The sequence below is a fragment of the Thalassophryne amazonica genome, chromosome 6 (genome assembly GCF_902500255.1).
Source record: "Thalassophryne amazonica chromosome 6, fThaAma1.1, whole genome shotgun sequence".
NCBI classification, from domain to species: domain Eukaryota; kingdom Metazoa; phylum Chordata; class Actinopteri; order Batrachoidiformes; family Batrachoididae; genus Thalassophryne; species Thalassophryne amazonica.
Window position 1 is genome coordinate 44226684 of NC_047108.1, and position 27568 is coordinate 44254251.

Consider the following 27568-nt stretch of genomic DNA (forward strand, 5'->3'; position numbering starts at 1 on the left):
CCTCATCAGTCACGTTTTGTGCTTAAACACTACATTAAGCTCTAGATTGAACAAATAAATACCTCTGGAAAATAACAGCTGTTAAAGTTCAGAGTTCTCATCTGCTTTTTGTGATCTGTGCGTCTGAACATCACCACAGCTTCTCCACGTCAGGTTTTTTTTATTTTGCTCAGTTCATTCATATATTCTCATTTTTTAAATATGTTTTTAAAGATATTTGACCGTTTATTTCATCCCATGATCTCATAAATTCAGTATACAACGTGCACATGGTGTGAACAGGACGGTAACGGCAGAATCACACCGGGAGAGAAAGTTCAGAGAGAAGTAAAGGCAGCTCCACGGTTTTGTTTTTTTAACGTTTACTCGGGTGGATCCAGAGGAGTCAGTCTGCAGCTGGCAGAGGTGGATGCGCTGCTTTCCACCCCGCAGTAAAGAGCGCAGATCAGCAGCCTCCGTGACGTGTGCGCGTTGACAGTGTGAATGAAGCCTGACACGGTTTATAACGAGTCAGACAAACGTCTCTCCACCAACCGGGATGTGCAATTGTCATTAAACCACAAGAAAGATCTGATGTCCTCTACACTGTTAATTAATTTTAACCAATTTAATTTAAAGGTTTTGGTGTTATTAGTTAGTCAACTTATTTAATTTAAGTTTTTCAAGCTTCTTTAGTTTGCCTCCATTCCACTCAGTAATGTTCATGCAAAATATTACCTTAATTTTCTCTCTCTCTCTCTGAGCACATATTTGCTGCTGTTTAATTTCAGTAAATGCACTTCATTTCTTACAATGATGCCTCACATTCACACATACACAAAAAATGCTTTATATGGTTAATTTGTATATTGAAGCATAGTTTCAGGATCAAAAAAAAGGTTTTACATGATATGCTATTTGTAAGTTTGTAACTTACAAGATGTTGGTACAAAACTGCTCATAGTTTAAGAACAGTTGGTGACAGACAATGGTTTTAAAATGAACAGTTTCTCAAATTGGAATCATAACATGTCATTTATTCTGGCTTAAGTGAGAGAAAATAAGGTAACACTTTTCTTGAAGGTATCATCATAATAGTGACGTAACACTGTCATAGCTGTTACATGACACAGTCATGAAGGTCATAAACATAATGTCAAAGTCATAAATGTTTAACTGCTGTCATTAAGTGTCATTTGGTTATTATAATGACAAAATGAAAATTGGTATCCAACTGAAGACCAAAAAGGCCAAAGACAACTTCTGGTTATGTCGCTTTGATTAATATAAAGTTGTCATATTCAAGACAACCCAAAAAATATCAACTTGTCATTACAAAAATCGAATGACATTTACTGACAGCAGTCATAAACATTTATGACATTGGCATAATGTTTCTGACACATTCATGACGGTGTCATGTAACACTTATGACAGTGTTATGTCACTATTATGACGATACCGTCAAGGAAAGTGTTACCGAAAAGAAAAACAAGACAAAACAAACACGTAAAATTACGTAAGAGAATTTGAGTAGAATGAAGTTAAAATAGACTAGAATGACTTAGATGAAACAAGCACAAACCAAGATTTGTGACATCCAACAATCCATATCCGGTTCACCTTGAAAATTCAGTGGAGTCTTCCATGCTCTAATATCATGTAAATTATGTATGTAAATTTCATAAAAATCTGTGCAGTAGTTTTGATGTAACCCTTAAAAACTATGAAGTGAAATCCTAAGCCAGAATCCGGATCTGGATCTGGATCACCTCCAAAATTCAGTGGAGTCTTCCTTGGCCTAATATCTAGTGTATATGTGGTGCAACTTTGGTGAGAAGCTGTGAAGTAATTATTACATAATCCTTCAAAGCCTATATAAAGTGTAATCTTGATCCAGACTCCGGATCCAGATCTGAATCACTTCCAAAATTTAATGAGAGCCTTTCATGGCCAAAAAAGTATTTAGTCAGCCCCTGATTGTGCAAGTTCTCCAACTTAGAAAGAGGAGAGAGGTCTGTAATTTTCAACATAGGTGCACTTCAACTATGAGAGACAAAATGAGAAAAAAATAATAATCCAGGAAATCACATTGTACGATTTTTAAAGAATTTATTTGTAAATTATGGTGGAAAATAAGTATTTGGTCAACAACAAACAAGCAAGATTTCTGTCTCTTACAGACCTGTAACTTCTTCTTTAAGAAGCTCTTCTGTCCTCCACCTGTTACCTGTATTAATGGCACCTGTTTGAATTCATTATCTGTATAAAAGACACCTGACCACAGCCTCAAACAGTCAGACTCCAAACTCAACCATGGCCAAGACCAAAGAGCTGTCAAAGGACACCAGGAAGAAAATTGCACCAGGCTGGGAAGAGTGAATCTACAACAGTCAAGCAGATCTCATCCCGTGGGGTCAAAATGATCATGAAACTGGTGAACAAAAATCCCAGAACTACACAGAAGGACCTGATGAATGACCTGCAGAGAGCTGGGACCAAAGTAACAAAGGCTACATACTACGCAGAGAGGGACTCAAATCCTGCAGTGCCAGGCGTGTCCCCCTGCTTAAGACAGTACATGTCCGGGCCCGTCTGAAGTTTGCCAGAGAACATATGGATGATCCAGTAGGGCACTGGAAGAATATCATGTGGTCAGATGAAACCAAAATAGAACATTTTGGTAAAAACTCAACTCATTGTGTTTGGAGGAAGAAGAATGCTGAGTTTCATCCCAAGAACACCATACCTACATACTGTGAAGCATGGGGTTGGAAACATTATGCTTTGGGGCTGTTTTTCTGCAAAGGGGACAGGACGACTGATCTGTGTTAAGAGAAGAATGAACAGGGCCATATATCATGAGGTTTTAAGCCAAAACCTCCTTCCATCAGTGAGAGCATTGACAATGCAACATGGCTGGGTTTTCCAGCATGACAATAATCCCAAACACACCGCTTGGGCAACGAAGGAGTGGCTCCGTAAAAAGCATTTCAAGGTCCTGGAGTGGCCTAGCCAGTCTCCAGACCTCAACCCCATAGAAAATTTGTGGAGGGAGTTGAAAGTCCATGTTGCCCAGCGACAGCCCCAAAACATCACTGCTCTAGAGGAGATCTGCATGGAGGAATGGGCCAAAATACCAGCTACAGTGTGTGCAAACCTGGTGAAGACTTACAGGAAACGTTTGACCTCTGTCATTGCCAACAAAGATTATTGAAGAGTTATTTAGTTATATATAAGAGTTATAGTTATATATAAGAGTTATATAGAAGAGTTGATTTTTTGTTGTTGACCAAATACTTATTTTCCACCATAATTTACAAATAAATTCTTTAACAATCCTACAAAGTGATTTCCTGGAATATTTTTCTCATTTTGTGTCTCATAGTTGAAGTGTACCTATGATGAAAATTACAGACCTCTCTCATCTTTCTAAGTAGAAGAACTTGCACAGTCAGAGGCTGACTAAATACTTTTTTTTATCCCACTGTATGTGTGATCAGACTGGTGTCCTGTCCAGGGTGTACCCCGCCTCACGCTCTGTGACTGCTGGGATAGGCTCCAGCCCCCGCAACCCTTGATTGGACTAAGTGGTTGAAGATGAGCGTGTGTGTGTGTGAGTGTATGTGTGATGAGAACAGACAGACAAATAAACAGTGATGATTTTATTATGTCCTTGGTGGACGTAACAAGTGAGTGTACATGAGCTCACCTGTGCACTCATGGGTGTGTTCATCTTAAAACAAGGTGCAGTGAGGTGCAGTGTTGGCGGACTGCTCTTCAAAGACCCAGGAAGTGACTGCACTGTAGAATGCCAAAAATATGGGGCAAGGTTGAACACACGTTTTGGTATTTTATTTCAGTAAATGGACTTCATCTCTTACAATGATGCCTCATATTCACACACATACACAAAACAAATACTTCATGTGGTTAATTAAAAAAAAGTTTTTTGCAAGATGTTGGTACAAAACTGCTCATAGCTTAAAACAACAGTTGGTGACAGACAGTGGTTACAAAATGAACAGTTTGTAAAACTGGAATTGCAACATGCCATTTATTCTAAAGTGAGAGAAAATAAAAACAAAGCAAACAAACATTTAAAATTATGTAAGAAAATTTGCATGATCATTTCTGAGTAGAATGAAGTTAAATAAGGCTACAATAACTTAGATGAAACAAGAGCAAACCAAGATTTTTCACATCCGCCAATCCATATCCGGATCACCTCCAAAATTCAGTGGAGTCTTCCATGCCCTAATCTGTGTTGCAAATTTGATGAGAATCCGTGAAGTACTGTAGTTTTGATGTAATCCTTCAAAGCCTATTTTAAGTGAAATCCTGATCCAGAATCCAGATACAGATCACATCCAAAATTCAATGGAGTCTTCCATGGCGTAATTATTTAAACTATTATTTAAATTAATTAAACTGTATCTATGGTGGAAATTTCAAAATCCGCGCAGTAGTTTTGACGTAATCCTGCTAACAGACAGATAGACAGACAAATAAATAAATGCCAGTGATTTTATTATGTCCTTGGCAGACAAAATAAGTTGGTTACCTAATCACACCAAAACCTTTCAGTTATGTTGGTTCAACTGAAGCAACCTGAGCTTCTTCTGGCATTTTTACATAAAACAAACACAATAACAACGTCTATAAACCCAGAGAATATACTCACAAGAGTTTTAGGCACAATATACAAAGGGTTTAATGCTGTTGTCTGTGTGGAGCCTGATCAGAGCATCTCAAATGCATTTCTCCTGTCGTGAATGTACTGAGATTACCCATAATGCAGTTTGTGGAGACACAATGTCCACACTAAAACCTTCAAAATTAGTGCATTACTTTAAAAATAAAACATATATCTGATATTTTCACTTCATAAAACTTCAGAAGTGACGTTAATTTAAATAACTTGTCAGAAATTAGGTTGGCTAAAATTTTAACCATAAGTTAAAACTGTGTGCCTCTGGATGACTTGAGTGATATTGCCAGTGAATCAGTATGGGTCAAAGGAAATGAGCTTTTTTACTTTTCTTTGACCAGTTCTCCTTTGTCTGAAGAGGATAAAGCAGTTTTTTTCTGGAACTAGTTCTCCTCTGTTTGCAGAGGCTAGAACTGTACATCTACTATAAAGCATTTAATAGGTAAGTACTCAAATCTTTGATGTCAGACTTAATAAATGTTTGTAACTGTTAAGCTTTATTCACCACACCTGCAAAAATATGTTAGCGGCCTAAAAATTATTGGACCAAAATTTATCAGAAGATAATTAGTCTGCTGATGGTTTTCAAAATTACCTGAAAAGCTAATCTGATAATGAAAACATTAGCTTTGATAATTAGTGGTTAGTGGAACTGTGCCCACCACTGGATAAATGTCTCACATTATGTACTCAGTCAGTTCCAGCTGAGTTGGAATTACTTAGGGCCCTGTCACACTAGAGCACAAATGCTGTACGAATCACACAAATTCGAAAAACAAACAGAAGTCGAGCTGCATTCATACGAGGCATGCAGACATCCGTACAGCGTGTACATATACCTAGAACATGGTATGAATCCAGCACGAATGATTTGCGCAATTAAAAGTGCAGAAGCACCCGAATCCAGGTGGACGAAGCAGAGTGCAAGTCAAATGCAGCCATGGACCTTCCCCTACGAAAAAATAAAAACGGAACAAAATAAAAAAAAACAAGGAATTAAAACAACACAGTACAAAAACTTCAGCTTGGGACTCAGACGAGGGCGGTCGCATCTCCTCCACTCTCCCTTATCTCTGCTCTCTGCTTTAACCTTCAAGTCCCTACTTCTCCAGGCTGTGAATTCCTCAAATTATATTGGATACTGGATCTATTGGACTACTGTTGGATTAACCATGGAATTGATCAGCTGGTCTCTGACCGCTATTGACACCATCTTTTCTACAAGAAGGTCAGGACCGGGGGATCCTACCTGCCCAGATGGAACATATCCTGCGGGCTATGTTCTCGACTCCTGGGGGTCGTGGCGTGTGGCATGCTTTGTGCCTTTCTCTGTTGAGGAGGTAGAGGATTTATTCATATTTAGTCTTATGGTAGCAGGGCTGGTACTTTCTGGCTTATGTGCTGCCCTGATCTACCGGAATACTGGCAAGACGGCGACATCAAAAACCACGGCCCCTCACTTGTCCGTCATGATTAACAAGGTGGGCAAGGCTGTGCATTCTCAGACTGCGATGACTCTTGAACTCAGACGCAAACTGGATGACATCTTGGAGCAGATGCGTGCCTTGCAGATCAAATCAAATCAAATCAAATCAATTTTATTTATATAGCGCCAAATCACAACAAACAGCTGCCCCAAGGCGCTTTATATTGTAAGGCAAGGCCATACAATAATTACGGAAAAACCCCAACGGTCAAAACGACCCCCTGTGAGCAAGCACTTGGCGACAGTGGGAAGGAAAAACTCCCTTTTAACAGGAAGAAACCTCCAGCAGAACCAGGCTCAGGGAGGGGCAGTCTTCTGCTGGGACTGGTTGGGGCTGATGGAGAGAACCAGGAAAAAGACATGCTGTGGAAGAGAGCAGAGATCAATCACTAATGATTAAATGCAGAGTGGTGCATACAGAACAAAAAGAGAAAGAAACACTCAGTGCATCATGGGAACCCCCCAGCAGTCTAAGTCTATAGCAGCATAGGGAACTAAGGGATGGTTCAGGGTCACCTGATCCAGCCCTAACTATAAGCTTTAGCAAAAAGGAAAGTTTTAAGCCTAATCTTAAAAGTAGAGAGGGTGTCTGTCTCCCTGATCTGAATTGGGAGCTGGTTCCAGAGGAGAGGAGCCAGATGAAGATGAAGGTTTCGGAGGCCGGGGAATATTCTTAATTCATAATTGGGAATATTCTTAATTCATAATTGGGATTTGGTTGTTCAAGTGAAGCTGTAAAAAGTGTTTTTCACTGCTCAAACCACAACACGGCAGGCTTATCAGGCCTGAAGGACAAATTGCCACACTGTTTTCCTCCAGAGGAATGTCTTTAGGCTTGGGAACATTCAGCTCTGTTCTTATCCCCTCTCCCCACCCCCCTCCTACCCCCCATCACACACCCCCCTACTCCAGCTTCTGCTCATGTCATCCCTTCCCTTCTGCAGGGGCGGCACGGTTTTAGCTGCAGCTGATCCCCGTTCCCCCCCCAAAGCTTACAGTGGTGCAACTCAGGGTTGCTGCGTGACCTTCACCCACTTGCCTCAATTCGGATAACGGACTTCTTCAAATTTTGTGCACATAAACAATGTCAAATGTTCTATCTTTAATTCTGATGTTTGTCATTATTACGGTAAACAAGTAATAATTGTGGACTAATTGCTGTCTGAGGTAACTGGAGTGTAAACAATTTCTTCACTGTGAGATCAATAAAGTATATCTCTCAAAACCCCACAATGCTGGCACAGACGATCTGGGTGGAAAGCAAATTGGGGGTGGGGGGGGGTAGCAGGTTGAATTTTCATGTCATCATCGCTGTTAGACTCCGTCCACATGGCCACAGTATGCGTCAAGGCGTCACGGAGATGCACTGATGCACAACACCTGTGATTGCCGTATATCATCCAGGATGAGCATGTAATCACACATCCATTGATAGTCCACGTCATGTGTCACAGGATTCATCTGAATTATCATGTCATCATGGCTGTTAGACCAAGTCCACACAGCTGTAGTGCACGTCAACATGTCACATGACTGGCTGTGACACACAGAGGTTTTGGTGTGATTGCTCAATATTCATGTCTAGTGCACACAGTGATTGTGACTTTGTAGATTGCAATATTTCCTTTGTGCACTGTGCAGGATGCGGGGGTCTGGTGGTCCAGCTCATCAGGGGCACAATCAGGACATCCGAACGCGATCAGACTGCTCCAAATGCAGGTGGGTTGCCATTCAAGCTAGCAGTCACACAGCAGTAAGACCACCGTATGATTATTCTCCAGTTCAACTGCAGCACGACAGTCATGTTGGCCTGTCAATTTGGCATATTTCCCTAAGACTCCTGTCACACACTGGAAGAATCAGACAGAATCAACTGGAACTGGAAAAAAAAACCAAACTTTGAGGTGCAATCAGGAGGGACAGAAAGTTGGACAGCCATGTAGGACTACCAGACGACCACGTGGAATGTGGGCAGATCCAGTCCGGACTGAGTTGTACTCACCTCGCACAACCACAGGCCAAGCATTGTTGGAACACAGTGCGGAGACACAGACTGCACCAGAAACATAAAAAAAGTACCCAGAGTGGCGGACGGACACACCTGGGTGCTGTGACTCACTCACTCACTCATTCACCCACTCATTCACAAGTCACTTATCCACTCATAACCTCGCACAGTGACCTCAGCAGGACATAGCAGCAGTAGTATGGACATGCATCTGCCTCACATGCCGGTCTGCCAGCACTGTGTCCACAGACACAGTATGGCAAAAGTGATTTCATCAGCAAATGAAGCGCACGGGACAGCTGTGCTCCATGCTGACCGGTTGGATCACCCGTGCATGGCGCACTGCAGGATAGTGCAGTACATGGGATATTTTTTTGCCATGATGGACGGGGTATTTTTGAGCCGGTGTCCTCAGCAAACGGCGTGCACGGGACAGTTGTGTTTTGCGCTGTCTGGCTCGCAGTGAGAGAAGGTGCTTTCCATTTGGTTGCGCAATGTTCAGTCCCCTTCACATGATGGATGTGTGCCACATACATATTGCATATCGACATATCCTTTGCGCTCCCTGAACGGGATCCAGTAGAGGTGCATGTATGGCACAACTTGCACAAATGAAGTTCGAATGTCAATTCGTACGGCATGTTTTCATGCCGTGAGAATATTTTACAATGCAGTCAGAATGCAGTTAGAGACCATCTCGACTATTGTTCAATATATTTCCACCTCAAATGCACCTCAACAGAATCTCGTCTCTGCTGTTTGCAGACAATGTGGTTCTGTTGGCTTCGTCAAATCAGGACCTTCAGCGTGCACTGGGGAGGTTTGCAGCCGAGTGTGAGGCGTCCGGGATGAAGATTAGCACCTCCAAATCCGAGGCCATGGTTCTCGACCGGAAAAAGGTGCTTTGCCCTCTTCAGGTCGGTGGAGTGTCCTTGCCTCAAGTGGAGGAGTTTAAGTATCTCGGGGTCTTGTTCACGAGTGAGGGACGGATGGAGCGTGAGATTGATAGACGGATCAGTGCAGCGTTTGCAGTGATGCGGTCTCTGTATCGGACCGTCGTGGTGAAGAGAGAGCTGAGTAGGGGGGCAAAGCTCTCGATTTACCAATCGATCTACGTTCCGATCCTCACCTATGGTCATGAGATTTGGCTCATGACCGAAAGAACAAGATTGCGGGTACAAGCGTCCGAGATGAGTTTCCTCCGCAGGGTGGCTGGGCGCTCCCTTAGAGATAGGGTGAGGAGCTCGGTCACTCGAGAGGAGCTCGGAGTCGAGCCGCTGCTCCTCCACGTCGAAAGGAGTCAGCTGAGGTGGCTCGGGCATCTTTTCCGGATGCCCCCTGGACGCCTCGCTGGAGAGGTGTTCCGGGCACGTCCCACTGGGAGGAGGCCCCGGGGAAGACCCAGGACATGCTGGAGGGACTACATCTCTCGGCTGGCTTGGGAACGCCTTGGGGTTCCCCCGGAGGAGCTGGGGGAGGTGTGTGTGGATCGGGAGGTCTGGGCGGCTTTGCTTGAGCTGCTGCCCCCGCGACCCGACTTCGGATAAAGCGGAAGAAAATGGATGGATGGATGGATGCATGTTCCTTGTTGATGGACTATGCAAAAGGTGCTTATTCACTGACAAGTTTGATGCCACTAATCATGCACAAAACCAGCTTCTAAAGTGTAGTTTTTAAACCAGATTCACAAAATGTGAACAAGAGCCGTAATATCATTTATGGCGCTGAAGAGGTGTGCGAGACTGCACACAGTGTGACCACGTGAGAGGTGTGACACCATATTGCACTCACACAGCAGCGGCAGCAAACAGTTGTTGTACAAAGGCACACACGTCATGTGGACTATACGTCACATGGTGGACGTGACATTTGGATGGTCGGCCATTTACACGATCACACAAATATTTTCACATGGTGCAGCCTGGCTGATAGTGTTTGCAGTGCGCACTGAGGCGTTGCTGAATGTGTTCCAAAGGTGATATACGAGGTCTGTCAATAAAGTAACGGTCCTTTTTATTTTTTTCAAAAACTATATGGATTTCATTCATATGTTTTTACGTCAGACATGCTTGAACCCTTGTGCGCATGCGTGAGTTTTTCCACACCTGTCGGTGACGTCATTTGCCTGTGAGCACGCCTTGGGAAGGAGTGGTCCCGCCCCCTCGTCGGATTTTCATTGTCTGGTAAAAAGGACTTTTTCCATCAGAATTTTTTCAGAAGCTGTTAGAGACTGGCACCTGGAAACCATTCGAAAAATTTATCTGGCTTTCGGTGAAAATTTTACGGGCTTCACAGAGAATAAGGTCTGTTACTACAGCTTTAAGGACCCCTTTATGGATGCTCGGTGTGCCGCGCTCCGAGCTGCGACGATGCGGCACAAGCCACCGGACCATTTCTAAATGGATGGCTCTGTGGATCTGAGACCGTCGTGTGCTCGTTCTCTGGTTATCACAAGAGCTGGACATCAGCCATTTTCCGGCAGATTTCACTTTTAACAAGAGATTTTGTCATGGAAAGCCGCGCAGAGGCTTCACTCGTAAAGACCGATTCGCTTTGGAAGCGAGGCAAAGGAACACCTCCGTTTTGGTGTGTCAGAGTACCATTTTGGACATGTCTGTCTCATGTCTGGACATGTCTTTCAGTGCTTACCAGTCCAGGAAGTATCAGTGAAATTGTGGAGAGCTGGTGGAGACTGTGTTGCTGGTGGGGGGGAGCACACTGCACATTCACATACCATTTGTGTTGCTCAGGGGAAACGGCACATTCGCGGGGCACTTAGAATACTTAATACAGCAAAAACTGAAGTCCTTGTTTGTGCCCCTGAGGAGTTTGTTCCCTCAGTGATTAAGAACCTTGGCTCTCTATCCTCTTTTGTTCACTCAGCAATTAGAAATTTGGGTGTTACATTTGACCAGTCTCTCAAATTTGATGCATACGTTACCTGTCTTGTGCAGTCTAATTTCTTTCATTTCTGAAACATTGCCCACCTTAGAAAAATTGTGTCTCAAGCTGAGCTGGAACAGATCATTTGTGCCTTTATTTCTTCATGTCTTGATTACTGTAATTCTCTATTCCCTAGCCTCAGTAAGTCTTTGCTGGTCTGCCTACAAATGGTCCTGAATGTGGCTGCAAGGCTCCTTACAAGGTTTTCAGTGGTCTCACGTAACACCCATTCTGTCCTCTTTGCACTTTCTCCCAGTTTAGTTCAGATTGCAATTTAAAATATTGGTGATGACTTTTAGAGCTGTGCATGGTCAAATGCTACTTTACATCAGTGAACTCTTGCGCCCGCACGTGACAAGCAGTTCTCTGAGGTCCTCAGACCAGAACCTGTTGGTTGTACCAAGGTCAAGGCTGAAGACCAACAGAGACTGTGTATTTAAGGTTGTGACACCCAAACTATGTAATGCACTGCCACTATGCCTACGTTCTGTCGTCTCTGTTGGAACTTTTAAGGAAAAGTTCAAGATCTATTTGTACAGACTTGCTTTTAACTAGTTTTATGTTATTACTGTTTTATTTTCTGTATATTATTTCTGTGTTGTTAAATTTTTGTACAGCACTTTGATTTTATTTTGAGAGGTGCTATACAAATAAACTTTACTGAAATTCCAGTGGAGTTTGGAAGCAAAAGGCAGGTACGTGTGTGTGTGTGTGTGTGTGTGTGTGTGTGTGTGGTGTGTGTGTGTGTGTGTGTGTGTGTGTGTGTGTGTGTGTGTATGTGTGTGTGTGTGAGATGGGAAGAGGAGGACTCGAAAATATTATTTTCTACAAAAAGGGGGCCCTGCAGAAAAACACTAGGACCGAGTACTTTAGACTAGTGGTTCGAGACAATGGTCCTCAAGTACCACCTAACCTCTATATTTGCCATCTCTCCCTGCTTTGCCAAAACTTGATTTGCTAAATCAGGTGTCTCTTAGCACTTGATTGGCTGAGCACACCTGAATGAGCTAATCAGCTTGCGGCAGAGAAGATAGAGATTTAAAATGTGGAAGTTAGTTACTTGAGGACCAGTGTTGAGAACCACTACTTTAGATCATGTGCAACAAATCATCATTCTAGATCCCTTTGTATACAAACCTACCTTCATCTGTGTCACTTCTAATGATGCACCATCTTCAGAGGAGTCCTTTCTGGTGCACCAAATGATGTGTACATAGGGGACATCATGGACTACCTTGATGTAAAAGTCACTGATGACACTTACTGACGAAACTAAACGGAGAAAGACTTAAAAATTGCTCAGTGGTACTTGTTTAAGAGGGAGATGTTCTTCCAGAAAGATTGTTTCTTAGACATCTAAATTATAGGGTTTTCCCTTATGTTCTGCTGGCCCCTAGGTGTTGCAACTGAAACTGATTTGGACATGTAGCAGCTACGTGCAGGTTGACACGTGCTGTGCCAGGTGTGGAGGTGGCCATTTATACGGTCATTGTGGTGATAAAGTGGAGCAGAAATACTGTAGTTTTGATGGAGCATATAGCACTGCGTGACAAGGCTAAGTAATATGAAAACAGCGACTGAATAAGGTAGCTCAACCAGTGAACACTTTGCCAGTAGTTCCACCAGGGCACAATAGACTCACTCACTCATCTTCAAATGTTTATCTAGTTAAGGTTCACGGGGGTGCTGAAGCCTATCCCAGCAGTCATAGAGCATGAGACTGGGTACACCCTAGGCAGGATGCCAGTCTGTCGCAGGGCCACATATAGACAAACACATTCACACCCGCATGCCCACCTACGGACTATGTAAAGTTTTCCGTACGAGGTCTGTTAGAAAAGTATCGGACCTTTTTATTTTTTTCAAAAACCATATGGATTTGAATCACGTGTGAGTGCATCAGCCAAGCTTGAACCTTCGTGCGCAAGCGTGAGTTTTTTCACGCCTGTCGGTTGCGTCATTCACCTGTGAGCAGGCTGTGTGTGAGCAGTGGTCCACTCCTCTCGTCGGATTTCATTGCGAATAAATGTCTGAACGATTTGGAACTTTGCTGCATCACATTTTTCCAGAAACTATGAGAGACCTCCAGGTGGACACCATTCAGAAAATTCAGCTGGCTTTCAGGGACGATTTTATGGGGATTACACAGATTAAGGAGTGCTCCAGCCGGTTTAAAGACCGCCCACAGCTGCTGAGAGCGCACCGCACTCTGAGTGCCGATCGACAGGCTCAAACCCCACTAAATCAACCAGATCATTTCCAATGTGAAGGCTTTGTTGATCTTGGACGTCGTCTGACTTCCACAAAAAAAGGCAGAAGGCATGGACATCAGCACTTATTCGGCACATTCCACTGTTACAGGAGTTTTTTTCATGGAAAGAGGAGCGGAGGGATGCACCACCGTGCCGCTCATGGTGCGGCACAAAACCACCTCCATGTTGGTCTCACAGTACGGTTTTCAGATGGCTTTCAGACGGCTTTCGGTGGCTTTCAGTCGTGTGACTATCCGAGAAATTGTGCATGAGCTGGACATGCCACAACATGTCCTGTGAGGCTTCCTCCGCATGTCTGTCTCAATGTTCCAAAAAAGTGCTGATGTCCACGTCTTCCGAAATTCCTGTGCTAGTCAGACGATGTCCCGGATCTACACAGCATCCAGTTAGGAAATGAACGGCACATTCCACTGTTACAGGAGTTTTTGTCATGGAAAGAGGAGCGGAGGAATTCCGCGCGTGGCGGCACTCCTTCCCCATTCTGCGGGGGTGGTGCAGTTTTAGTTGCAGCCCCCGTTACTCCCCCCAAGTCGACGGCATCTTCACCCACTTGCCTCAATTCGGATAACGGACTTCTTCAAACTTAGTGTACATTAACAATGTCAAATTTGTATGTGCTGTCTTTAATTCTGATGTGTGCCATTATTACGGTAAACAAGTATTAACTGTGGACTAATTGCTGTCTGAGGTAACTGGAGTGTAAACATAATTTCTCCACTGTGAGATCAATAAAGTATATCTCATCTCATATTCTCATGGCATCAAAACAGCATTCGAAACAGTCTGATTGCATTAGAGGGAAATTTACCAGGCCAGACAAATCAGATCCTGCCGGCATGTCCCGAATGTGCAACGTCTGCCACTCCAGTGCACCTCGATTGGGGTGCTACGACATACCCAAAGTGAGCCAGTCTGACCCCAAACTGACTCAGAACATGATTACTGTGTATTGCAGACATGCCCACCCATTGCAAAACTGCACATGAAAAGCAGACGGCACTCACCTGTCCAGCCAGACAGCGGGGCGCACAGCTCCTGCGTGAAGCACATGTCATCCAATCAGTCTGCTGCACTGTAAGATGGCAAAACAGCTGATTGGTCCACAGCTCTGTGAGATGGCATAACAGCTGATTGGTCCGCAGCTCTGTGAGGTGGAATAACAGCTGTAATAACATTTGATTGGTGACAGTGAGAGAGAGAGAAAGAGAGAGAGAGGGAGAGAGAGAGAGAGAGAGAGGAGAGAGAGAGGAAGAGAGACAGTGACTGAGAGAGGGAGGGAGAACATGCGAGCATCCATACGCGCACTCTATTTGCCATATTCATAAAGAGTTGCCATCGCTCCTTTCTGGATTTCAAAGGAAATCCTATTTACGACTTGAAACATGTAATCCAGGACCTTCTGATTATGGGATCAGTGAACTGCATGACGGACTGGTGCCTATTACTGGTGGCTGGAGTGGTTATTACGCATAGGCACATGCATGCACTACAATGATGCCTTAAACAGAGGTACTTGGTTAACATGATTTCAGTTCATTGGTTGGATGTCATTCGAAATGCAGGAGACATGAACGGTAGGTCTTGTAAAAACAGCAGAGGACAGCGCATGGTCCCTCCTCCCTTCCTCTTGCTTGCTATCAGGTCTCAGTGATGGTTTAGGCAGGATGCAAATGCAAGACTCGGACAACAGGCTCTGTATGTAAAAGCAGTTTACTCAAACAGTAAACGGGGTCCGGTACACAGAAAGGCAGGCCAACAAGAGCAAGAAACCAGGAACATTAGGCAAATGCATGGTCGAGGATACAGGCAGGTGGATGTAACACACGAGAAGCAGGCAGAAAGAGAATACAAGATACAGAGCTGGAGAGAAAGCACTCGGCACATCAATCTGGTGAAGGACTAGGGACTAGCGAGCTATTTAAACACACAGGTGATGAGGTGTAAATTGTAAGCAGGTGTGCATGAAATGCACCAGAATGGGGGAGAGAGGAGGAGATGCCCACCACCAAGAGTCAGCAGAGACAGACAAGAGAGGCAGAGACAGACAGACCCAAACAGAAAGAACCCAACAAGAGAATATAGACACAGAAAAGCAACAAAACCATGAAAATAAAACAAGACAAAACTCACATCCTGACAGTACCCCCCTTCCCCCTGAAAGGCCAACCCCAGATGGCCCAGGAGCATCAGGAAGAGCCAAATGAAAATCATGAATGAGACCGGGGTTCAAACTAAAACGAGAGGGATCCTCAAATGAAAATCACGAATGAGACCGGGGTCCAAAATAAAACACCGACGCGAAGCATGATGCCACCGCACAGAAAACACAAGCCCCCCCCCCCCCCCACACACACACAAACACACAGCGGGCGGAAGGCGAGGGAACGGCAGGAGGGCACAAGAGCTAGTTCTAACAAGCTTGATGATGGACAGAAACAGGACTGATGACCTTGGATACAGGAAAAGGACCAACGAACCTCAGAGCCAGTTTGCGTGGAACACCGCAAAGTGGTGTGTCAGGTAGAAAGCCAAACATTTTGACCTGCTGAATAAGCAGGAGCGACCGAACGCTTACGGTTGGCCGTGGTCTTATACAGGATCAAAGAATGGAAGAGGGATCGCTGAGCCCTCTCCCAGGTTCGTTAGCACCTGATGACCAGACTGAGAGCTGAAGGAACTGGGGAACACAAAACCGTTGGGGAAAATAGAGAAGGCTGATGACTAGAGGTGCAGCAACAGAACTGAAGTTTCGGATAAATTTACGGTAGAAATTAACGAATCCTAGCAACCTGTGCACCTCTTTACGGCCCCCAGGCACCACCCAATCACGCACTACTGCCACCTTATCCGTCATTTGAATCTTCCCCTCTGCGATAAAGAACCCCAGGAATGATACTGTTGACCTATGAAATTCACATTTTTCACAGTACAAATTATTCTTGAGGAGGGTCTGTAACATGACTCAAACGTGCTAAACGTGGGACTCGAGGTCTGGCAAAAAAATCAAAATATCATCCAAATACACAAAAAGGAATTTGTTAAGGAAGTCCCATAAGACGTCATTCACAAATTCGTTTTGGTGGCCGTCCACCGCTCTGACCATCAGAGAGTGTGGGATACAAAACAATCTAAGGTGCAGGGACCTGGTGAGAGAAGATTTATTATTTATTTATTGAGGATTTATTTCATTCATTTAAAAGAAAAACAGAAAAGCAAAATTAACAAAACATTACAAACCATTGAACGAAAAGGAGCAGTTTGGAAGAACAAGTCTTATATATTCTGCCCCTTTTTTACAATACAATCTTGCAAAGCATCATCAATCGACATCATTGCATTTCTATGACTTTGTCACATGCCACCGACTTCTTTCCTAATTTTAACCATTATTTAAAAGACTACATCCCTAATAGATTACATTTTAAACTTCAAACATTCTAAACATTATTAACAGATTACATTTTTGGATTTGTCACAGCCCACTGACTTATTTCATAGTTTCATACTTATGAAATACATCAAGTTTAATACGTTTTTTAAATATTTAAGCGACCTTGATTCTTTGATTTCTTTGTTGAGGTTGTTCCATAATTTTACACCATTCACTGCAATACTCCGTTCCTTTATCTTGGTTCTGAATCTTGGTTTTTTAAAGACTTCTATGCTCTTCAAATTTTAACTACTTACTCTTTTTTCAAGCATATTTTGAATGTTTATTGGTAAGGTATTGTTATTCGCTTGGTACATTATTTGTAGTAATTTCAAATCAACTAAATCATGAAATTTAAGTACCCTATACTTAATGAACAATGGATTAGATGGATCTCTAAATCGACTGTTGCCATTCACTTTTAAAGCTCTTTTCTGCAAAATAAATAAAGGTTGTGTTTAAGTTGTACATGTTGATCCCCAGATTTCTACACAATAAGTCAAATATGGAACAATCAATGAACTGTACAATGTTAATAATCCATAACTATTTAATGAATATTTAACTTTGTGCAAAACAGCAAAGGCTTTCGCTATCTTTCCTTTTATGTAATTTATGTGTGACTTCCATGTAAAATCTTCATCAATCATAACTCCTAAAAATTTTGTTTGTTTTACCCTTTGAATGTCCATTCCATCTATTTTTAATGACACATCATTTTTTAACTCTGTCTTTAAACAATATGAAATTTGTTTTATTAAGATTAAGTGACAATCTGTTTATATCAAACCAATATTTCATTTTTTCCAACTCTGTATTTATCACTTGTGCTACTTCCTGTATATATGATCCAGAGTAAAATAATGTTGTATCATCAGCAAATAAAATGCTACAAAGTACATTAGACATGTTCACAAAATCACTGATATACAAAATAAACAGTTTGGGTCCAAGTACCGACCCTTGTGGTACTCCACACATAATATTACACAATTCTGATTTAGTATTATTTATCTGAACAAACTGTTTTCTATTGTCTAAGTAGCTTTTTATCCACTGATGTGCAATCCCTCTTATTCCATATTGTTGTAACTTGTGAAGCAATCTTGAATGATTGATAACATCAAAAGCTTTTTTCAACTCAATAAAAACACTTACCATATAATCCTTATTATCTATTGCTGTTGATATTTTCTCTGTTAATTCCATAATTGCCATAGCTGTCGAATGTTTTGTTCTAAATCCATACTGAGCATTATTTAAAATATGATGTTTCTCAATGAATTTATCCAACCTTGTCACAAAAACCTTTTCCATAATTTTAGAAAACTGTGGAAGCAATGACACTGGCCTGTAATTTGAAACGTTATGTTTGTCTCCATTTTTATATAATGGGACTACCTTGGCAATTTTCATTTCGTCTGGGAAAATTCCTGTTGACAGAGACAGATTACAAATGTAAGTGAATGATTCAATAACAGTTTCTATTATACTTTTTACAGTCATTGTTCTCGCTCCTTAAGAGCCATCGAGTATTTTTATGTTATTTCAATGTTATAACGTTTAGTACTTTTATTTTGAATGAGACGCTAAGCTTTGTTTTGAAATCTGGAAACCCGGATGTGGGGACATTAGCACTTCCTGTTTACCGGAGAACACCTCAGCTACTGTGGATCACGTGCAGCCCTGGTCCCATGCAGAGCACAGCCTGTAGGTTGATTAGCATGTTATATTACTTGTCTGTGCACCTAAGCTAAAGTGTATACTTGATTTATAATGGTTTGAGTTGGTGGAAATGTTTATTTTTTTGTCTAACAAAAACGTTAACATAATTAGCGTGTAAGCTAACTGCAGCATGTACCAGCATTATGTGGTTTATCAGCGCCCTCATGTGGTGTATTTTTCTGTTACAGTTTGACTCTGACCAGTGGTGTACTGATTAAAGTTTCAGCAACTACAATTCATGCCTCATCATTGGGAAGAGTTAGCTATCTGTCTAGCTACCAGGCGAGGGCAGAACAGTAAAAAGGCTACTCTGAAGGACATGCAGTACAGCGGCTGCTCTGAGGGGAATGCAGTATAAAGACTACACTGCAGCCTACAGTGAAGATGGCCACTCCAAAGGGGTATAACAAAGAGGATGCTCTACAAGCAACAGAGTGCACCTCCGAGCCTACAACGCCGAAGTGGCCAACCGAACAGGACAAGCTCGAGGTCCAGTCAGTCTGCTCGGGGTCAGTTAGATCATCCAGCTCGCAAATTGCAATGGCAGCAGTCGAAGCACGTGCAAAGGCTGAAGCTGCACGCGCCAGAGCAGACTGCACGCCAAGAGATCGACTTAAAAATTAAACAAGCAGAATTGACAGCGGAATCCCTTACCAAAAAATAGTACTGATAAGTATATAAAAAGTAAACTGGAAGTATACTTGAAACATACTTGTATGTACTACTTTTTGGTAAGGGATTAGAAGCTCTGAAGGAGGCAGCTCTTGCTGAAGCCAGTGTTTTCGAGTCAGCGGTCGCAGCGGAAGAAGCTTTCAGTGGTGAATCGCAGTTCCCAATCAGCCCTGAAAAACAAAGTATAGACACCAAACAAGTCAAACTGACTCCACACACACTCAGTCAACTTCCAGCCTCATCACAAGCAGACAACTACAGCTTACATGCTTACTTCAAACAATCACCGGATCAAGAGAACAAGGATCAACATGACTCCAAAACTCAAGTTCACCTGAAGTTTTCTCCTCGCGCAACAAGTCCAGCTCCAGGCCCAGCACAACCAGATGAACGTGAGCCACACACTTATCGCCAGGACTTAAAAAATGAGTTAAAGGAGACCTGCATTGAAAAAATGCAGTCAGATTTTTTGAACAAAAAATGACTTACATTTACACATGAGATCCTTCTGAATGTAGTAAAGTAAATCTGCAAGCCCAGATCTGTCATTCAACGGAGAAATCTTCATTTGAAAATGACAAATTTACAGCTAACATTTAGCCCTCCGCAAATTGTCCCTCTCATCATGGATGCTGCCGAGACGTCACGGACAAGACCCTCTCCCAGCATGCATTGCGCCAGTTGTAATTTGTGGATTTACGTCAGTTTGCATCTGCACCTTTTTCTTGTCTTATACGGAAGGATCTACTTTTTTAAAAACTTCATATTGTCTTGCGGCATGTTTGGTGAGTACACATTTCTTTTATTTGTGCTTGAAAATTATTTTGGGGGACTTTTTCATATGCCCGTTTGATTGAGTGGTGTCGTAATGAAAATCTACTGTCTTTCGCCTCCGGTACCATCGCGGGATATGGAGGCGAGACCCGCAAAGAATCCCAGTCATTAAAAATATATAAACCTCTCTCAGCGTCCATGGAGCTCTGAGGCTCTGATTGCAGAGACGTACGGTGCTGTGGATTTTGCCGCAAGAAGTCTGTCCTTGCAGCAACAGGTGTACCGGCCGCTTCGCATTAAAACAGCGAGTGTAGCGGAGGCAGAGAGCGGGAGAGGAAGAACGGCGCCCGCTGTCGATGTCGTTGCTGATCTGAGCACACAGATCTGTATCTCACATTCATTGCAGCTTACTTTTGGATGCTGAAACCAGGACGTGTATAAGTAACATTACTAACAGATAAAATCAATTTCAATGCGGGATCGGGCTGAAGGCGGGAGCGCATCGTCTTGTCCCTGACGTCATGGAAATGATACGGCTGTACAAACTGTTTTCACAGAGGGCTAAATTTTAGCTGCAAATTTGTCATTTTTAAACGAAGATTTCTCCACTGAATTACAAATTTGGGCTTACAGATTTACTTTACTGCATTCACAAGGGTCTTAGAAATACATATCAGCTATTTCTTTCTGAAATCCCTATCACGCCAACACAGGCATATGACTACAACTTTGTGCGTACGACACCAGCCCAGCCAATAAGCTCCCTTGCTCAATACAGTCTCCCACATCAGCCAAGTCAGTATAACACGTCAAATGGGGATAATGACTTATCTAATCTTGCTAGATATTTAGCTAAACGAGGTCTAGTCACAGATGGTCTAACAAGGTAAGGCTGAGGACTACTGGGCATGGAAAGCTTCCTTTAACAATACTATAGAGGGATTAGGTCTGAAGCCTAGTGAAGAATTAGATCTGCTCAGCAGGTGGCTAGGGGACGAGTCCTCTAAACATGCCAGCGTATCCGTTCGGTTCATCTTAATAATCCAGCAGAGGGTTTAGGCAGAGTTTGGGCTCGGTTAGAAGAGTGCTATGGGACACCGGAGGCGATAGAAAAGTCTCTCCTAGACAGACTAGATCATTTTCCTAGAGTTTCCAATAGGGAACCACAAAAACTTAGAGAGCTTGGGGACTTGCTGTCTGAGATTGATGCAGCAAATAAGGATGGTGTTTTACCTGGCCTTGTATATCTGAACACCTCACATGGTATTGCTTCCATTGTTGACAAGCTTCCAATCAATCTGCAAGACAAGTGGATGTCAGAAGGGACAAAATACAAACAAAGACATGATGTCGCTTTCCCTCCATTTTAATTTTTCTGCCGCTTTATCCAAGATGAAGCTAAGATGAGAAATGACCCCAGTTTTAAGTCCCAAGTATCAGCCATGTCCACTTCAACCCCACGCGATAACCAGTACAATAAGTTTGCAAAATCCAGAACTCCTGTCGCAGTCCACAAAACTGAGGTAAACAAACCACATAAGCGAGTCACCACTGGTCAATCAACCAATCAATCAATTTTATTTATATAGCGCCAAATCACAACAAACAGTTGCCCCAAGGCGCTTTATATTGTAAGGCAAGGCCATACAATAATTACGTAAAAACCCCAACGGTCAAAACGACCCCCTGTGAGCAAGCACTTGGCGACAGTGGGAAGGAAAAACTCCCTTTTAACAGGAAGAAACCTCCAGCAGAACCAGGCTCAGGGAGGGGCAGTCTTCTGCTGGGACTGGTTGAGGCTGAGGGAGAGAACCAGGAAAAAGACATGCTGTGGAGGGGAGCAGAGATCAATCACTAATGATTAAATGCAGAGTAGTGCATACAGAGCAAAAAGAGAAAGAAACACTCAGTGCATCATGGGAACCCCCCAGCAGTCTAAGTCTATAGCAGCATAACTAAGAGATGGTTCAGGGTCACCTGATCCAGCCCTAACTATAAGCTTTAGCAAAAAGGAAAGTTTTAAGCCTAATCTTAAAAGTAGAGAGGGTGTCTGTCTCCCTGATCCGAATTGGGAGCTGGTTCCACAGGAGAGGAGCCTGAAAGCTGAAGGCTCTGCCTCCCATTCTACTCTTACAAACCCTAGGAACTACAAGTAAGCCTGCAGTCTGAGAGCGAAGCGCTCTATTGGGGTGATATGGTACTATGAGGTCCCTAAGATAAGATGGGACCTGATTATTCAAAACCTTATAAATAAGAAGAAGAATTTTAAATTCTATTCTAGAATTAACAGGAAGCCAATGAAGAGAGGCCAATATGGGTGAGATATGCTCTCTCCTTCTAGTCCCCGTTAGTACTCTAGCTGCAGCATTTTGAATTAACTGAAGGCTTTTCAGGGAACTTTTAGGACAACCTGATAATAATGAATTACAATAGTCCAGCCTAGAGGAAATAAATGCATGAATTAGTTTTTCAGCATCACTCTGAGACAAGACCTTTCTAATTTTAGAGATATTGCGTAAATGCAAAAAAGCAGTCCTACATATTTGTTTAATATGCGCTTTGAATGACATATCCTGATCAAAAATGACTCCAAGATTTCTCACAGTATTACTAGAGGTCAGGGTAATGCCATCCAGAGTAAGGATCTGGTTAGACACCATGTTTCTAAGATTTGTGGGGCCAAGTACAATAACTTCAGTTTTATCTGAGTTTAAAAGCAGGAAATTAGAGGTCATCCATGTCTTTATGTCTGTAAGACAATCCTGCAGTTTAGCTAATTGGTGTGTGTCCTCTGGCTTCATGGATAGATAAAGCTGGGTATCATCTGCGTAACAATTTTAAGCAATGCCGTCTAATAATACTGCCTAAGGGAAGCATGTATAAAGTGAATAAAATTGGTCCTAGCACAGAACCTTGTGGAACTCCATAATTAACCTTAGTCTGTGAAGAAGATTCCCCATTTACATGAACAAATTGTAATCTATTAGATAAATATGATTCAAACCACCGCAGCACAGTGCCTTTAATACCTATGGCATGCTCTAATCTCTGTAATAAAATTTTATGGTCAACAGTATCAAAAGCAGCACTGAGGTCTAACAGAACAAGCACAGAGATGAGTCCACTGTCTGAGGCCATAAGAAGATCATTTGTAACCTTCACTAATGCTGTTTCTGTACTATGATGAATTCTAAAACCTGACTGAAACTCTTCAAATAGACCATTCCTCTGCAGATGATCAGTTAGCTGTTTTACAACTACCCTTTCAAGAATTTTTGAGAGAAAAGGAAGGTTGGAGATTGGGCTATAATTAGCTAAGGTAGCTGGGTCAAGTGATGGCTTTTTAAGTAATGGTTTAATTACTGCCACCTTAAAAGCCTGTGGTACATAGCCAACTAATAAAGATAGATTGATCATATTTAAGATCGAAGCATTAAATAATGGTAGGGCTTCCTTGAGCAGCCTGGTAGGAATGGAGTCTAATAGACATGTTGATGGTTTGGATGAAGTAACTAATGAAAATAACTCAGACAGAACAATCTGAGAGAAAGAGTCTAACCAAATACCGGCATCACTGAAAGCAGCCAAAGATAACGATACGTCTTTGGGATGGTTATGAGTAATTTTTTCTCTAATAGTTAAAATTTTATTAGCAAAGAAAGTCATGAAGTCATTACTAGTTAAAGTTAAAGGAATACTCGTCTCAATAGAGCTCTGACTCTTTGTCAGCCTGGCTACAGTGCTGAAAAGAAACCTGGGGTTCTTATTTTCTTCAATTAGTGATGAGTAGTAAGATGTCCTAGCTTTACGGAGGGCTTTTTTTTATAGCGCAACAGACTCTTTTACCAGGCTAAGTGAAGATCTTCTAAATTAGTGAGATGCCATTTCCTCTCCAACGTACGGGTTATCTGCTTTAAGCTGCGAGTTTGTGAGTTATACCACGGAGTCAGGCACTTCTGATTTAAAGCTCTCTTTTTCAGAGGAGCTGCAGCATCCAAAGTTGTCTTCAATGAGGATGTAAAACTATTGATGAGATACTCTATCTCACTTACAGAGTTTAGGTAGCTACTCTGCACTGTGTTGGTATATGGCATTAGAGAACATAAAGAAGGAATCATATCCTTAAACCTAGTTAAAGCGCTTTCTGAAAGACTTCTAGTGTAATGAAACTTATTCCCCACTGCTGGGTAGTCCATCAGAGTAAATGTAAATGTTATTAAGAAATGATCAGACAGCAGGGAGTTTTCAGGGAATACTGTTAAGTCTTCAATTTCCATACCATAAGTCAGAACAAGATCTAAGATATGATTAAAGTGGTGGGTGGTCTCATTTACATTTTGAGCAAAGCCAATTGAGTCTAATAATAGATTAAATGCAGTGTTGAGGCTGTCATTCTCAGCATCTGTGTGGATGTTAAAATCGCCCACTATAATTATCTTATCTGAACTAAGCACTGAGTCAGACAAAAGGTCTGAAAATTCACAGAGAAACTCACAGTAACGACCAGGAGGACGATAGATAACAACAAATAAAACTGGTTTTTGGGACTTCCAATTTGGATGGACAAGACTAAGAGTCAAGCTTTCAAATGAATTAAAGCTCTGTCTGGGTTTTTGATTAATTAATAAGCTGGAATGGAAGATTGCTGCTAATCCTCCGCCTCGGCCCGTGCTACGAGCGTTCTGGCAGTTAGTGTGACTCGGGGGTGTTGACTCATTTAAACTAACATATTCATCCTGCTGTAACCAGGTTTCTGTAAGGCAGAATAAATCAATATGTTGATCAATTATTATATCATTGACTAACAGGGACTTAGAAGAGAGAGACCTAATGTTTAATAGACCACATTTAACTGTTTTAGTCTGTGGTGCAGTTGAAGGTGCTATATTATTTTTTCTTTTTGAATTTTTATGCTTAAATAGATTTTTGCTGGTTATTGGTGGTCTGGGAGCAGGCACCGTCTCTACTGGGATGGGGTAATGAGGGAATGGCAGGGGGAGAGAAGCTGCAGAGAGGTGTGTAAGACTACAACTCTGCTTCCTGGTCCCAACCCTGGATAGTCACGGTTTGGAGGATTTAAGAAAATTGGCCAGATTTCTAGAAATGAGAGCTGCTCCATCCAAAGTGAGATGGATGCCGTCTCTCCTAACAAGACCAGGTTTTCCCCAGAAGCTTTGCCAATTATCTGTGAAGCCCACTTCATTTTTTGGACACCACTCAGACAGCCAGCAATTCAAGGAGAACATGTGGCTAAACATGTCACTCCCGGTCCGATTGGGGAGGGGCCCAGAGAGATGAATTCACAAGCAAAGAGTGCCCCATTCATAAGAAGCCGCACCCACTAAAAATGTGTAGGGCCTTTAGAGAGAGGACATTAGATGAACACAAAGCATATCTCAAAGAACACAATATTTGTTTCAGATGTTGTGATTCATCCACTCACCAAGCTAGAAACTGTAAGGCAGAAATCTCTTGCTCAGAGTGTAGCAGTGATAAACATGTTGCAGCGCTTCATGCAGTTCCAGCACCGTGGACAGCACTAAACACACAAACTGAAGGTGCTACTTTAGGCCAGGGCGGGGACCAAAGGGAAGAGCATGTCAGGGTGGTAAATGCAGCCACACATGATACTACCTCAGCATGCACTCAGATATGTGGAGACACCACTGGGGGGCGCTCCTCGTCAAAGATATGTCTCACCTACATCTACCCAAAGGGGCATCCAGACAAAAGGATCAAAGCCTATGCTATCATTGATGACCAAAGCAATAGGTCATTAGCTAGGTCAGCCTTCTTTTATGCCTTTGATATTCCTATGGGGTTTATATCGCCATACACACTTAAGACATGTACTGGGGTTTCCATTACTAGTGGGCGCATAGCTGATAACTTCGTCATACAGTCAATTGAAAGTCAGTTTAGCTCTCCTCTCCCCTCACTGCTCGAGTGCGACACATTGCCAGACAACAAATCAGAGATCCCTACTCCAGAAGTAGCACTAGCCCATCCACATCTCAGACATCTAGCAAGCAAAATCCAACCCCTTGACTCAAAGACTGATATTTTGCTACTGTTAGGGCGAGACATGATCCAAGTACACAAAGTGTATGAACGAGTTAATGGCCCAGTGAACGCTCCATTTGCACAGAGACTAGCGCTTGGGTGGGTTATTGTAGGGGAAGTATGCCTAGGGGGAGCCCATAAGCCAACTGTTGTAGGGTCATACAACACCCGTGTGCTAGAGAATGGACGTCCAAGCCGTCTACCACCCTGTGAAATAGTTTCCAAGTCAGGGAGCAATTCCAGCCCCTTAATGAGCCCTGGGACACTCGCAGCTTGTGTCAAATAGGAGAATCTATTTTCCAACAAACAGAAAAAGATGAAAGGCTAGCCCCCTCACTCGAAGATCAGACCTTTTTACGAATCATGGAACGAGGCTTTCGCCAAGACAATACTAACAGTTGGATAGCTCCGCTCCCTTTCCGCTCACCAAGACCTTGCCTCCCAAATAACAAGAGTCTAGCCACTAGCCACTTAGAGTCACTTCTCCGTACCCTAAAGAAACCTCCAGAAATGGAGAGACACTTTATGGACTTTATGCAGGGGTTGTTCGATAAAGACCACGCAGAGCCAGCTCCAGCTCTGGGGAAAGAAGAGGAATGCTGGTATCTGCCTTTCTTCAGCGTTTACCACCCGCAGAAACCGGGGAACATTAAGGTGGTATTTGACTCTAGTGCTAAGTTCCAGGGGGTGTCTTTAAACGATTTGCTGCTAACAGGCCCAAACATGAACAATAGCCTTGTTGGGGTACTTGTCCGTTTTAGACAGGAGGCAGTGGCAGTTACAGCGGACATACAACAAATGTTCCACTGTTTTCTTGTACAAGAAAGCCACAGGAACTTCCTACGGTTCCTATGGTACCGCAACATCAATCCACAGGAGGAAATTGTGGAATACAGAATGAAGGTGCATGTGTTTGGTAATAGCCCTTCGCCGGCTGTTGCCATATTTGGCCTCAGAAACACAGCAAGCCAGCCAGACACATGTTACAGTCCCAAAGCAAAGCAGTTTATTGAAAGACATTTCTATGTTGACGATGGACTAAAATCCATTCCTACAGAGTCCGAGGCAGTTAAGCTTCTTAAAGACATACAAGACCTGCTTGCTGCTTCCAACTTGTGGCTCCACAAAATAGCCTCTAACATCCCTGAGGTCATGAAAGCCTTTCCCAGTGATGACCTCGCAAGTGGGCTCAAAGACTTGGACTTTAGCACAGAGTTCCCGCCTATACAGAGAAGTTTAGGAGTATGTTGGGACATTGAGAAAGACACGTTCACGTTCAGAGTTTCAAAAGCTGAGAAACCTTACACAAAAAGGGGTGTCCTGTCCACTATCAACAGTCTGTTTGATCCGTTGGGGTTTGCAGTGCCAGTAAGCATCCAGGGTAGGGCGCTGTTACGAGAACTAACCAAAGAGACTTGTGGGTGGGATGAGCCACTTCCGGAGGCCATGTTCAAGGAATGGCTAGAGTGGAAAAATGCTCTCATACAACTCGAACAAACGCACA